Source organism: Epinephelus lanceolatus, chromosome 20 (genome assembly GCF_041903045.1).
Source record: "Epinephelus lanceolatus isolate andai-2023 chromosome 20, ASM4190304v1, whole genome shotgun sequence".
In the NCBI taxonomy this organism is placed as follows: domain Eukaryota; kingdom Metazoa; phylum Chordata; class Actinopteri; order Perciformes; family Serranidae; genus Epinephelus; species Epinephelus lanceolatus.
Window position 1 is genome coordinate 33,870,001 of NC_135753.1, and position 15,180 is coordinate 33,885,180.

General features: G+C 44.4%; 1 protein-coding gene across 1 annotated transcript in view; it reads right to left on the reverse strand.

Annotated features, from left to right (window-relative positions):
• The window catches only part of znf438 (zinc finger protein 438), a 59,423-nt gene that overhangs the window by 15,243 nt on the left and 29,000 nt on the right, over positions 1-15,180 (reverse strand). The window contains exon 2 of the mRNA XM_033639281.2: positions 6,416-6,513. The gene's annotated coding sequence lies outside the window, so the exon portion shown is untranslated. The remainder of the gene's footprint in view (positions 1-6,415; positions 6,514-15,180) is intronic.

Sequence of the window (15,180 nt, forward strand, 5' to 3'; positions counted from 1 at the left end):
CAGTTAGCACAAGCTAGCACTGCACACTGGCTAACACCAATCCTTTAAACGCGGTCCAAACACACTCACACTGACACTGATATGGGTCTACTCTGTTGTTAAACTTGTTAATGACTGTTAGCATCACACAGCCAACATTACCTAACAGTTAGCCTTGGCACACAGTACTGTACATTTACATGCACAGTTAGGTTGAGCTATAGTTACAGCTATAGCTCGACTAGGCCAAATAATTGGACTACTGTCCTTGTCCCAGTGTACAAGCACAGGTGGAGAATCGATTTATTGTCTGACGTATGTCCGACTCCGCTGCGGTAGGTAGCAATATGCCCCCTTTTAGCTTGTTAGTATTGGACCTTTTTCCAGTTGACCTATTACGTCATAGACCAAACAATCGACAAACGAGTTAGCTACAGTTAGCTAGCAGCTAACTGGTACCATGGTGGACAACTTAACCGCACTGTACACTTTGTCCGTCTAAAATTACACAGCTCTGGATGTAGATTTCACCACGTTGTTACCAGCTTCTTCTTCTGTTACGCATTTGATGCTATTCTATGTCCGGGTTAAAGCCCGGGGCTGAAACTGTGGAGCATGCTCAGAGCGCCTCGGCCATTCTGGGTCCGATAGACTCTATACATGCAGGAGTAATCTGATTCCCAATCGCATCATCTGGGTGTGTTAGTCTGAGAAACTTGATCTAGTAAAATTTCAGTCCGACTAACATGTTTACATGTATATTAAAAGTCAGATTTTAGTCTGACTAATACAATAAATTGATTTTCTCTAATGTACTGACTACGTGTATGTGGGTGGACTCGCAACTGTTCCCTTCTCGGAGTCCACACTTCCACAGCAGCAGCTACGACCCACACAGTCTGTGATGTGGTAAAGTTGAGAAGGGTGTATATGAAGTAGTTGGCACTTCAGCATGCCGAGATGCCACCAAAAGGTCCGAAAGTATGGCTGCACTACGCACCACTCCATCCACATTATCGGTAATGGATGAAGTACTCTATTGGTATCGGTATCACTTCAACGCTGCACCAGCTGATTATGACTGTTGGCAACCAACCCTCAAAAAGGAGCCATGTGCAATTTGGTCAGACCGTAGACCGAAATATTTCAAATCTCGAGAGATACTCTGGGTCTATGGTGAGTCGCAGAAAGCTGTGTAACGGGTAAACATATGTATATTCACGGGTAAAAATGAATTACACACAAAAATACATTTCTTATTTTTCAGGATAAAACAAGTGACAAAGATTTGCAGTGTACGTGTAACATTTTGACATCTAAATCACTATTATCAAGCTACAATTCTTTTTAGTTTGAAAGTCAGTGACGCAAGTCGAACCTTTGACACCATCGTCACCATTTTGAAGGACTCAAGTGATGAAACTTTGCAGCCCGAGGAGGAGGTGGCGCCGACATCGATTAAGACACTAAAGGGGGATCCTTTTGAGGTTTTATGGTTGTGGAAGGAGCCTGGCAGTGATTGCGCAGAATGTTTTTGAAAGAGACTTTTCCTTCACTGGGTTCTTAATTCAAGAATGGAAAACCCAGCGTAATGTGAGTGACTGTCGGGTCTGGTACTGATTGTTGCTGTCGCTGTTTAATCTGTTTTTGGTGTTACGTATCGCCCTCTGTGTGCCAGGGAAACAAAGTAATCTTTATTGTAAGCAATAACTGAACTGTTTTGATGTCAGGTGCATGTGTGAAAGGGGTGTCACTGTGTCACTTCTTGTGTGAATGACTGGATGCAACACTGTGAATGCCTCTGAGGAAAGACTGTCAGACAATCTGCACGGTTATGCCCATTTATGTTTTGTGCATCTCGACCTGCTCTGTGATAGCTGGCCTTTCAGAACAAGAATAAACCTTTGCTCTCAGATGTTCAAGTTCTTGTGAACTTACTGCGACCTAATGACACAGATGTGAGATCCTTGGGATGTAAGAAACAGAAACAAAAAGTAGGACATGAGACATAAGACTAAAGACACAGCTGCATCAGGTTTTGTGACCACAGCACAATAAGTTGAACACAGCACAGCAGATCTGTATCTTGGTTTGATATGTAGTATACAGCCTTGATTTAATCAGATAACCACAAAGATGTCTGAACCTGCACCGCCTGCAGACGCAAACAACAGGCCCTGCTCATTTTCATGTAGCTCCGTCCTCCTGTCCTCTCCCATCGCCCTTCATTTATTAATCTGCTCCTCCATCCCTACTGACAGACATGCAGTCTGCGCTGCAACGCTCTGATACACATATACTCACACGTACAAAACCTGTTCACACACAAAAACGCTCCCCAGATGAGGACTGCAAAGATTTTTTGTTCACGTTGGCCCTGCCGAGGAAAAGTGATGCCACTGCAACCTCGACTGGGACACTATGAAAACACCTGCGTTCCCAGTCCCACCTTAATGATCACTCAACGCAATGGGAGAACTTCAATGGGGGCCCTGGAAGGAAGGAAGGAAGGAAGCTGCCAGCTTGCTAATTTTAGGCACTCTGCATCTCAGATGAAACGCTGGAAAAGGTAGAGAGGAGGCGTGGAGAGGCGGGAAAGTTCTCTGTCTCTCACTTTCTCGACTTTCTGCATCATGTCTTTCTAACTATCATTACCCCCTGCATCCGCTATGAGAGAGAGTCTCATAGCTCTTTGATTCTCTGAATCATTTCTCCCTCTCTTCCTGTTCCCAGCCCTCCCTCCCTCTCACTCTTCCCGGCTTACTCTGTCTCTTTCTCACTTTTTTTTCCGACTCTCTCTTTCATTCTCACCTCCCTCCCCTTCTGTCGGTACCTGAGTAAATAAACAGTGTTGTGTGGGATGCTAATTAGAGCAGGTTCAGGGACGTGACGAGCCCAGAGACAGATAAACAGCAAGGTGGGGAGGAGAAGAGATGAGATGGAGGGGGCGGGGGTGGAGGTAACCCACCCCAAGGGCAACACAACACAGACACAAACACATCAGCTTAGCGGTGAAGGACAGACAAGAGTGGTTTTGGCTTTCAACCCAACTTAGGGCGGCTTTGAAGCGAAGGGCGGTAGCAGGGTAGAGGACTTTGAATGGAGTGAAGGGCACAAGCAGAGAAGGGGGCACACAGTGGAGCTTCAGCCACGATGAGAGGAAGAGGGAACGTCGTACAAACTTCCTTAATGACGGCTGCTCCTAGAGACCCGGTGCGAGATCAAAAGAATATGCAGATGATCCCAACAGTTCTTCTCCTGTTGAGGTGAGCCTGGGCTTCTGAAAGCAGGTCAATGTGAGGCAGCTTGTTCTTATTTAACATAAGATGGCCTTTCTGGGGGGAATAAGCTGCTGGATGTGCAGGTGAGAAGGTAATGTTACAAAGGAGAGGGGAACACAAACAAGTGCACGTACACTGGGTGGTAACTCTACACTGTCGAAGCAAAAATAGAATTTCATCAGACATGCAGCAGGCTGACTTTGAAATCACTTGAACCTTAAGGCCCTGATCACACAGAGAGTGTTTTAGCAGCTGGAGGTGGCTTTTGGTAATTGTTTTAAATGAGAATGAAGCTTTTTACTCGCGTTTTTTGCGTTGCGATGCGCCTTGCGTTTCTGCACTCTAGGCGTCTGCCGTTTTTGCCAGAGTACTCTGAACTCAAGCTGAAAAAACTTCAACTCAGAGCGGAGAAGCGCTTTTTTCTCATTGTCCAATCGGATGATTTGAGAGGCGGGCCTTCTGTGGTGGTCATGACAACAAGTTTACAGTTGGTAAACAATGAAGGAGAAACTGGTGGTAATGGTTGCTGGATACCCCTAGCTATGTGTCCCTACGATGGACAGCAGGTTGTCAAACTGCCCCTGAGTCATCCTAAAATCTGCCTGGAAACGTCCATCATGGAGGAGAAGCTCCTGGACCAAGTGGTGGTACTCCCCATGATCCAGCCTCTTTTTTAGGGTCTCATGTACCCACACAGATCTCTGTTTATCTGCTGACAGCCTCTCACCCTCAACCAGAGCTACAGACAGTACCCTCTGCCTCAACATGTCAGGACTAGATACAAATCACTGTGAGGTAAACAAACGGTAGCTTGATTACTCGGGAATGTTAGGGTAAGATGGTGATGGGGAGGTTGCCTGGCAACAATAAAAAGGAGCAGCAAGAGTTTTTTTTTTTTTTTTTAAACCACCAGTTGCATTCAATTTAAAAAACAAAAGGCAGTGCGGTGCGCCTTGCGTTATGCAACCTGCAGAATGCTCTCTGTGTGATCTGGGCATAAAGCAACGATGTAAAACAGCGAAGAAACAGCGGTTTCTCGGTTAAAATTAAAACTAAAACAAAACAACCAATGAGAGCTGCAGGGGACTTGATTAGCCAATCAGCGCCACAGGTGGGACCAACACTGTTGTCAAACACTGTCAAGCAATGCCCTGATCCGGTGAGGAGTAATAACAACAATGGCAAGATGGATGCTGCTGTCAAGACTGTTCTCAGACATTGTAGTTTAACTTCGCTCTCCTCCACTCTTAGGCCACGTATATTAGCACGGCTAATATGACACTGTTCTCTTGTGATTAGCTAGGGAAGACTGAATCTCATTCTCCCAAGGAAATCAGTGAGAGTGAACGCAATGTCAGAGTGAAGGTGGAAACGGAGTGTAACGAGTTGACAATTCAGTCAATTCAGGTCTCTCTGACCATTAAAATGACATGTAAGACCTGCCACTGACTTGGCTCTTTGATCAGATACTTCCTTGACACTTCCTTTGCTCAGACTTGACTTGGACTTGTCTCAAATGATTTGAAACTTGACTTCAACTTGCTCTAAAAGACGTGGTTGGCTTTCAGACCCTGCGGTCAAACAACACAGGGGACTGCGTAGTTAGGGGTGTGTTCAGGTGCAGCTGAGAGATGAAATACTTTTCAAGTCCAGTTTAACAGACGTGTGAATTTGGAGGCTGTTTCGATGCGACAACACTGTGCAGCAGTTTATAATACAGACAGGATACCCACTAATTCTGTTCTTTGCATTACAAAAAAACGTGAAGAATAAACGACGTTGCCCCTGAATTAATGAACCGATGTTACATTCCACACCTCCGGATCACTGTGGCTGCACACTTTAAACTCTGTAAAACTGAGGAGCACTTACTGTTATTCATAATCATTTGTATTCTAATTATCATTTCTGCAGATCTTCAGTACCGAGCTGCTCCAGTGGAGTGGCTCAGTGGCCAACAGTGCTGCGCTCGTATAAACAGCTCCCAGGAGTGACTGTGTGTTGAACTGTGAATGTAAAACAGGGCTTTACTGAAAAACAGCATGAAAGCTCAATCACCTTGTTCTGCCTAAACAAAGTCTGCCGAAGAAAATCTTTTCAAAGCAATTCTCATTCCTTAAAATTTGGTGAATCCTTCATGTCGGGCCGTCTCTGTCTTTGTCTAGAGTCCATAAATTGAGCATCTGCTAAGGTGTCTTTGTTGGGTTATTAAAACCGTAGGAAACGCTGTCTGGCAGGATCAAAGCCAGCCTTGGACCGTAATGATCACTGATGCTGCTGTTAAATTAACCAGACGTGAGCGCTGTTCACTCTAATGGGGGTGGGTGGGGGGGATCTCGCTCCACGGGCAGGGGAGGTGGAGAGACGCAGTGGACCACGCACAAGACAGGAGAGGACGCTGAGGGAGACACGGTGGGCCGAGGTACAACGTTAACAGATCGTGTAAACCTGGACTTTAATGTTACTGTGAGACGTTTCATGATTAAAAGACATCTTATGATCCCAGATTAGGGCCGGATTGGAAATGACAGGTGCGGAGGGGAACCTTGCCGTTACAAGGACTTGCATAAGCTTTTAATCTCACGTTAAGTCCGGCAAAAACACTGATGGAGAGACAGAGAGGGGAGAGTGGAAGGTAGAGAGGATCACGATATATATCTAAGAGATTGCGGAGGAGAGGGGAAATGGAGGGAAATGTGATGGCTGGATAGATGAGCTATTTTTATAATGAGGTCAGTGTGAGCTGTGGGATTTCATTCTCCTGGGGGAGGCACACACGCATACGCACACACACACACACACACACACAGGGGAACTGTGTGGATGTATCGCTCCTTCTGAGAGGGGCTGCCTCTGTCCACAGGAAGAACAGGAATAAGAGGAGGAGGAAGGGGAGGACACCCAAATGTTAGAGAGGATTTAAGGATTTTGGTCGTAACCTGATTGGTCGGAGCTATGTGTGTTTCTCCTGCTACTGTTACACACGAGCACTGATGCTTAATTACTGAACGGGACACTCATCTAGCGTTTGTTTCAGAACAAACAGATTCCTCCGCTCTGACTCCCACCGTCTCACACACTGCACAGTGTGCCAACGTAATGACAGAAAACACTGATACCATAAAGTGTGTTTTAAAACAACCATAAAGTATTACCGATTGAATGATCTGTCCTCCTCAGCTGCTCCCCTTGCTCCTCCTCTTTCAGGGTGGTGCCCGGGTCGTGGTCCTGTCCCCCCCTCTCCACACTCCCCCTGTGAAGACATCAAAAAGTCACCATTAAAATTAATTGTAAAACATAAAGAAAAAAACTCTATTTATTAAGTGCAATCCACTGTTTATTTCACATGTGCAACAGCTTGACACAGCCTATTTTTTACACTGTTTATGTCCAATTTTATGAATGTTTTTTACTTGCTTGTTTTAATGACGTGTTGGCACCTGATCAGGCGTAGCACTCCTAATCTTGTTGTATACTCTTTGTACAATGGTAATAAAGGCTTTCTATCCTCTATCTAAAACCACTACAGTCACAAGGCAAATTCTATGACACATCGGCTATGCAAATTAGAAAGAGGGTTAAATAGTTAAAAAGGACATAATTAATAAAAAACCCCAACTTAAAATATTATCACAAAAGCTAGCATTATTCTGACATGTCACGAAACTTAAAAAAATAAATGAACATTAATAAATATAATTAATTAAAGTAAAATAATATCAAATAAAAAAATAAAATAAAATAAAATAAATATGTACATATAAAATTAAAATTAAAAATTAAAATAAATTATTAAAAAAGGGGATACACTGTCACTGTTAAATTCAACAATCATCTCACCCAGGTGTTCAATCTGAGGAAACAGAGGTCAGGCTCTTTACATAATCGATCATGGGCTGCTAGTCGCTACAGAATTTGTCTGCCGAACCCCTTAAGGAGAATTTGATCTTTTCCAACTCCACGAAACATCATATCACGCAGCCATGAAACAGGAGATGGAGACGGGGGTTTCTTCCAAAGTAAAGTTATTCTCCGACGGGCTGTTGAAGAGGTGAACGAGACTGTGTTTGCTAGATTTTTGGACACATTTCTGCCAGCTTCAGGTGCAGCACATATAGAAATCTGTGGGGAAGGCTGTATTACTTCTTATAATATTGCTGAAATAAGACTTGTAGTACTCCCTCGGACTCAGACATGACCAAAACATATGGGTTAGATTGTTTTATAAAGGTGCTTTAAAATAAAAAGGAACGGGAGACTTTGTGATGAAAACGATGAAATGACATATACTAATTCAGTTTCATAAAAAAAGTTTGAACAATTTCTTAAATTATTTAGTCATTTATTGGTTTTTCGATTACATGATTGTCATTAATAATTTAAATATGATGTAATGTCTATTTAATGTTGACAAATTCAGGTCTCCATAAACCAGCATCAAAAAGGTGGTGTGTCTTCAGTAGTTTTCATCCACACACAGGATGGAGCGGTACCATAAATTCCTGGAAGCCTGCTGAAATAGGTGAAGGGTCTCTCATGTGATCTGTCTGCATCAAGGTATAAAGAGCAACATGGTGCAGCGACAAAGTACATACAGCGGCGACAAGATTTGCACACTAGCACGGCTCCGCATGGCCTGTTTCACAAGCGCACACACACACACACACACACACACAATCTACAAACTCTCTCATGCACCCCTTCGCTGTCTCTAAATGCCTGTCGCTTTGGCCCTCCATTAAGCCGAGCAAGCGCTCGTTTAGCCAGTGTCTTGGCAGTTGGGGACGCAGGCTGCCCACTCAGTCAGATCCAGCCGTATTAAATAAATAAGGAGCGCTCTTCTGTGTAAATTATTCATTTAACACGCCTTATCCTCTTCCAACAACCTTGTTAGAGCAACTCAGGAGTGGAGAGGGGGCGAGCGCGGGGGGCAAAGCGGGGGAAGCGGAGGGGAAGAGGCAGACACCGCGGCTCATGTGCGACTCAGCAGAACCTGTGGTGCATCTCTAAGCTCTCTGGGCGTTCAGTCGTAGGGGGCCTAATTCGCCCTGACACCTCCTTTGTTTCAGGCAGAAAAGCGCCGCGTACACACAGCTACACATTCGCTCACATGCACACACACCGACATGCACAAACTTCGAGAGAAAGAGCACAAGAGAGGAATTTTTAGTGCATATTCATAGAATAATCATTCTAGTTGTCTGGATAAATTATTGAGAAACGGGAGTCCAGGACACGCCATGCTGGAATGCGGGAGCAGTGTTTTTTGTGCTGCCTGAACTCAAATCAGACAACACAGCAAGTCATCCTCTCTAAACAAGCTGATTCTAATGAGCCGGGATGGGGACGCATAGGAAAATGCTTATCGTGAAGAAAACAACTGTTCTGGATATTAACCTTGAGGACACAGGGTACCTAACATTTGTATAACGTCCATGCTCCCTGACTGTAACTGTGTTCATTTATCCACCTCTATTATTCATGGCTCCACAAAGAAAACGTTTACTCAAGGTGAATAAGGGTGTACAATAATTAAAATGATTCTAAAGTTACGCACATGCACACAACTTCTATTTAAATATTGAGGATCACAGAGGGCAGCGGTTTTATTGTCAACCCCGTTCAGTCAGACACCAAACTCCAACAATGCGTAAGTACTAAGCTTCAAAGTGCAGAACAATTCATTCCAGGTATGAGGGGGATTAAATGCAAAAGCAGCCACTGTATGTGTGAGTTAACATGATTTACCTCTCCTGTGATCACGTATCAGAGTAAAGGACATTTAGATCTAGAAGTCGAGAGCTCCGGCTGCAAACTGCAACACTTCAAAATGGCCAAAACACCAGTCTGAGTGGGTGAACTTCAACGATAGTCAACCAGGATAAAACCAGCACAGACCGAGTGTGTTCTCCCTCTCCCTCTCCGAGTCTGACTCTACTGTTCAGCCCCAGAGCGGGAGGTTGTTATGTCAACTCTGACAGTGCTCATTACCAGCCTCTACGCTCTGAATTGGAGTTAACAGGCTTTGGCCCAGGCAGAGGCCAGCTAGACCCGACTGGTACAATGGGATCAGTGTGTGTGTGTGCGTGTGCACATGTTCCGAGAGTTAATCACAAAACGCTCTTTCATTTCTAAATCACACCCCGAGGCCACTGTACATTACAGAGGCACTGATACACAATGTACATTGACATCCACTGCTTATTTTCATTTTCGCTCGCAAACTCCTCCATATGAGGGCTGATGGCAGCATCCGGCTGCCAGAAAGCTTCTGTTTGAGTTTGTGCATGTGCCGCCGTGCAGTGTTTCATCACGATTCTCAGTGAGTGATGTTGGGATTAGCTCCAAGAGTTTACACATTGTGGATTAAATGATGGAACACAAACACAGTGGAGACAGCTTATAGTGATCAGGGCAACAGTTGTTATATGGATCAAAGTGCTCGGGACAGAAGTGCTGTTCAAATAATTTGCTTTTAGTAATCAAGTGCTCTGCTTACAGTGTCCATTTTGGGTCATCATGACAATATGTGGAAATGTGTTTTAAACTACATGAATTCTATTTGTTTTACTTTACTTGCACAGGTTAAACACTTGTGGATGAAGCCACCCTCAACAAGTGGACTGATAATGCCCAGTCAGGTCAGCTAATGCGCACTCAAGAGAGTGGGGAGAAAAGGCAGAAGAACTGGCAGTGAGCCTGGAAGAGGACAATTCAAAGTATCCATAGGCTGGTTTGATTTAAAAAGAGAGAACACTGGGTTTAGAAAAGTAAGTGGTGAGGCTGCCGAGGCTGACATAAGCCCCTTTTACACTGCCAGATTTTACGCGAATGTTGGGCCGTTTCGCCGGCAAGCTGCGAGCGTTTAGACACACAGAGCTGGATTGGCGAGTTGATCCGAGGTGCCCAATTTTCCGCCTCATAGGGTAGTCCTATTGGCGGAACCCTTTTTGGTTTAAAAAGAACGAGGCGTCCTTCCGCCACAGGAGGGGCTGTTGATGACTTGTGGGAGGAGCTGTTGATGACGCCGCACGTGCGACCCACTGGAGGTGGATAAACAGGAAACAGCTGATAGCAGGAATTAGCGAGCAGCTAGTAGCAAGAGGGAAACGCAAACCTGACAGACACTGTAAAGATGAGCAACTGGGGAGACAAGGAATTGCGCGCCCTCCTTGTTCTTGCAAATGAAGAGGCCATTAACCGTCAGATGACGGGGACGGTGAAGAACGGGCCGACTTATGAGAGAATCGTCGGAGGACTGACCAGCCGCGGCTTCCCTCCCACGTCACTGTTTACGTCACACGCTGAGCTACACGTTCTGTTACTTGCTCACGCCCCCCATTGCCCCGAAAAAGGCACATTTTGGTAGGCGTCATTTCGCTGCACTCCCCAATTTTGTTTTTATACTGCCAATGCTGAAAAAAGACTGATTGGGCTTTCCTGCAAATCTGCACAATTCCTATCACTGTAATCACGTTCCAATCTTTTTCTACCACTAATATCATGAACTTGGTTTTTGAAAATGATTTTGCATGTTTGCATACTGTAAAACTTCAATTAAAAGCCTAGTCGCAATTTAACAGTGCTGCCCCCACTTAGAATTTCCCTAGTCAACCAACAGTCATCATTTAGGGCTATTAGTCAACTAGTTGCCTGCATGTTTACAATATTAATTAAATCATTAAATAATATATTTTGGTGGTTTGAGTTGAAGGTGTGATAAAGAACAGTATCAGTAACATTGTTAACACTGTGCTACATTACAGAGAAATGTAGGTGAAGATTCTCAGTCACCCAGGTCATGGTAATCGAAAGTGCTGTATCGTAGGCAACTGGACTTGCTTGCGTTTCTTGAAGACGTTTCGCCTCTCATACAAAAAGCTTCTTCAGTTCTAAATGACTGGTACGAAGTTGCAGGCGATAAACCCTGTGTGGGTGGGAACGCTTGCAGAGTTGTAGGGGTCACATGAGCTCTTAGTTTCAGGTGTCCTACCCACACACGGTTTATCGCCTGCAACTTGGTACCAGTCATTTAGAACTGAAGAAGCTTCTTGTATGAGAGGCGAAACGTCTTCAAGAAACGCAAGCAAGTCCAGTTGCCTACAATATAGCACTTAAGATTACAGAGAAATATAAAACCGTACTAATGAACCATCATTAATATAGGCCTATATTTTATCTAGAAGTGCACGTCACACACTGAGCGAGCCGCCTGTTAATGACGCTGTGGGCTAATGGGCATGTAGCTACTTCCATGTTTCAGATGATACGTCATGTTTGTGGTCGACCAATGATTGCAAATGGTTGCCTGCAAAAGTCTTTTTGGGCTGCAGGGCAACATGTGACGGATCCTGGATATTGCAGTGTCACTTCTATAAAAATCGGCTGGCAAATCCTGGCACACTTCCAGGGGGTTTGGTCTTGCCCTGCCTACAACTCTAACGCGTTTGAATGTTGATTAAGAATGTTAACATAATGAATTAAGTTTCGAAGGTTTGACCTATTTAATATGGCTCTAATTGGTTCATTAACAGTTTAACATATCAACAAATAAAATCTGAATTTGACTGGTGTCAGTATTTGCAATTACATGATGCTGTAGCATTGTTTTCCGGAGTAAAAGAAAAAAGCAGCATTAGACTGTCTCTACTTTGCCCCCAGAGACAGAATCTGACTGACCCAGTCTGCTGTCTGGACTCTGGCTGCTATCAGGTGTCTCTGCAGACCTCGGCGGTATCCCCGGCCTCTCCTGCCCCTCCTCTCGCAGTCCAGTAACCACCTCGCAATGTCAATGATTACACTTGTGATTAAGGCTCTCCACTTCAAACGGGCCTGATGTTTACACAGGCCCTGATATGGCGGATGGGATAAAGAGCAGGTAGAGCTCTGTGTTTCTGTCAGTGTGCGTGTGTGTTTGTTTGTTTGCCTTGATGGGAGGATGAATGTCATTACGCCCAAGCTCTGTGGACATACAACCATAATGACACACCGAATGCCATTCTGTATATTACAGCTGCATCTCTCTCAAGCTCCTCCTAATCCACCTACGCAGGCCTATATAAACCGCATTGTGTTGCTTCACACTAAAAATGGGTGCAGTTTTTAGGCAGAGGTGGAGGAGATAGATTTATTTCTTTGAGGCTTACTTAAGAACGCTGGTGGTTTTGCAGCAGACGCTGGAAAAAATATCACCAAAACGTTTATAAAGCCCAATTTCCATGTCCAAAGTCTTCTAACGTCTTAGCAACAGTTTATTGACTTATGCCTCATTCGATCAGCTCTACTGTACGTCTAAGTCTGTCCTTCACATTACTTTGCAAACAAGCTGCTTTTTCCACTTTTTTTTTTTTTATCTCGCAGCAGAATGAGAAGGACAAAAAGTGTGAGGTGTCCCACAGCTGCAGCACTGCAACCTAAATTAGCCCGGACCACATGAAAAGCCGTCGTCTCTATTCCAGGCCGGGGCGGGAAAATTACAGCCCTGCTCTCTCTACTCTAGCATTAAACCTCAATTAGTGCACAACTACACCGATGATGTCATCACCGAGGGACCCAAGAGCCCTGAAAATAAGGGGTGCTTTGCTTTACAACATCAGCCGCTCGCAACCGAACCACCTCAAACTTTCAGGTCGTCTCTGAGGAGCGTGGCGGCGGAGAGAAGTTGTTTATTCCATCCAGCTGGCGAGAAGTAAGGTGATGTTCTTTTGACTCGGCCTGAGAAAACAAAAGCACAAGAGGCTGTGGCCGGGTTTGGCTAAATTTACCAAGAATTTTAATCCTGAGTCATGACTGGAGTTTTCCCAGAGGAGAGGTCAGCGAGGCAGGACAAGAAAAACTCCTGTGTGACCTCCAGTGACCTGGCAGGAGACAGAGGACGAAGAGGAGGAGGAGGAGGAGGAGGAGGAGGAGGAGGAGGAGGGTGACGGGGCCTGGCTCCTGTCCAAACACTGACAGAGTGCTTCTACTGCCCATTCCTCAGAAAACCAATTCTGTTACACAACAAACTCACGTAATCATATGCCGAGGAGATTTCACTAGTTGCTCCAGACATTGAGCTACATTTGGATGTTCCCATTTATTACAGCTGAGGTCATATGTTCATGAATTTGGCCTCTTGACCAAAATGTGGTTCTGGATGGGGACCAGTACTAAAAATGCGTATTTTAAGGTCATGTGTCTGTTCTGAGGAAACCAAGGAGTTAGATAAGCACAGTGGAGAACACCATGTCTGTGTCATTTCTGGTCATATGGCGGATGTAGCCCTGCCTCTTTCTTTTTTTCTCCACCCCACACACAGTGGGCAGTAAAACAGAGGCCATGGCATTCCATTATCTCAAATTCTGCTGATACAGTGTAACGCTGGCCTCACACCAAACGACTTTTCAAGCAATTTCACTGTTGCAGACAAATTTCCAATGTCGTAATAAAATCCTGAGAGTTTTACCTCGGTTGGTGCGTGCACCCGTGATCTCGATCTCGCAGTCATAAAACTCAGTCCGAGCTGTCTTCAGTCACTCTCTTTCTCATCTCGACATTCCAAAAAATATAAAACAAGTTTCACTTAAGTTTTTAGTCTTGGCTCATGCGAATACTGAAGTTCAGTGATATGAACACTGGCAAAAAACACAAGGTGTGCTCTTTCCAGCACCCAATGAGAAGCAGTAAACATTGAGGACACTCAAGAACATGAAGTCTCTTGACTGTGGAAAAGGAGGAGCAACTTGATGAGTTGTGGAGATTAATTTGGCGTGTACCTGATCCACCAACCAGCACTTATATTAGTGAGAAATCTTGATTTTTGAAATGGTTCAACTCTCTCATTCCCACAGTCTCCTTCAAGCTCAAGAGCTGTGGCTGGTAGCGAGTTGAGTTGACTCTGAATTCACAAGAACACTGTCGACATTAGGGCTGTCCCGAATACCATTTTTTAACATTCGGACCTTCGGCAGAATTTAGGTCTGTCTCCGGGTTTTTTTCGGACCTAACTGTATTGCAGAGTTTTGCACAGCGGCGACCGGATCTTTGCTCTCAAACCACAAAAAAATGTGATGGCACAACAGTCTCCTTCAGTACATTATTCTATGCTTTCTTTTGATTTTCACATTGGCTAGTCATCCTGTTTAATTTGTCTTCTGATTAAATCGCAACCGTTGAAACAAGTTGTAGGAAGCCTCTGCAAGTAATTGGTTGCTGGCAGACACTCTGTGCTGCAATAAAATGGTTAATCAGCAGTGCCGTGCACTGTAGAGCCGATGCGCTGCTGGTTCTGCCGGCCTGAATAGAATATAATGTCTATAGCCTTACTGTTGTGTACAGCCTTTATAGACTGAGCTGAGTAGTGATGCGCGGGTTGACCCATAACCCACAGGACCCGCAAATGGACCTGCGGGTCGGGCAGCAGTGATCGTCTGTTAAATCGGTCTGTAAATGATATTTTGACATTATTGGCTATTACTGTCATGGCATCCGAAGGTACTGATGCGTTGAGCAGGTGACAGTCCGCGGCCGTTTTCAAAACACACGTGTGTCACGCACTCCAAAAGAAACTTGTTGAAACTTTAAACAATAATTTATTGTACAAAACGGGGGAAACAAACGTTGACAAAAACGGTTCCATAATTCATATTAAATTCAAAAGATAACAAAAAAACAGCTACAAGTTAGAGGGAATAGTGATAAAGTGGTAAAACTTGGCATTGATCCACAGCCTCAGACGGATGCGCTCAAGCGTGCCGTGCACAAGCTCCGTTGGTAGGCGATACTATATTTTCACATTTTTAACAATGCAATTTAAAAGTTTTGATTTTTATTGATAACCTACATTTACCAACAACAAAAAGACTACATTTAGCACCAAAAAATATGTTTAAAAAAAAAAAAAGTAAATAAAAAAACTAATATCGAATACCAAATTTTCATA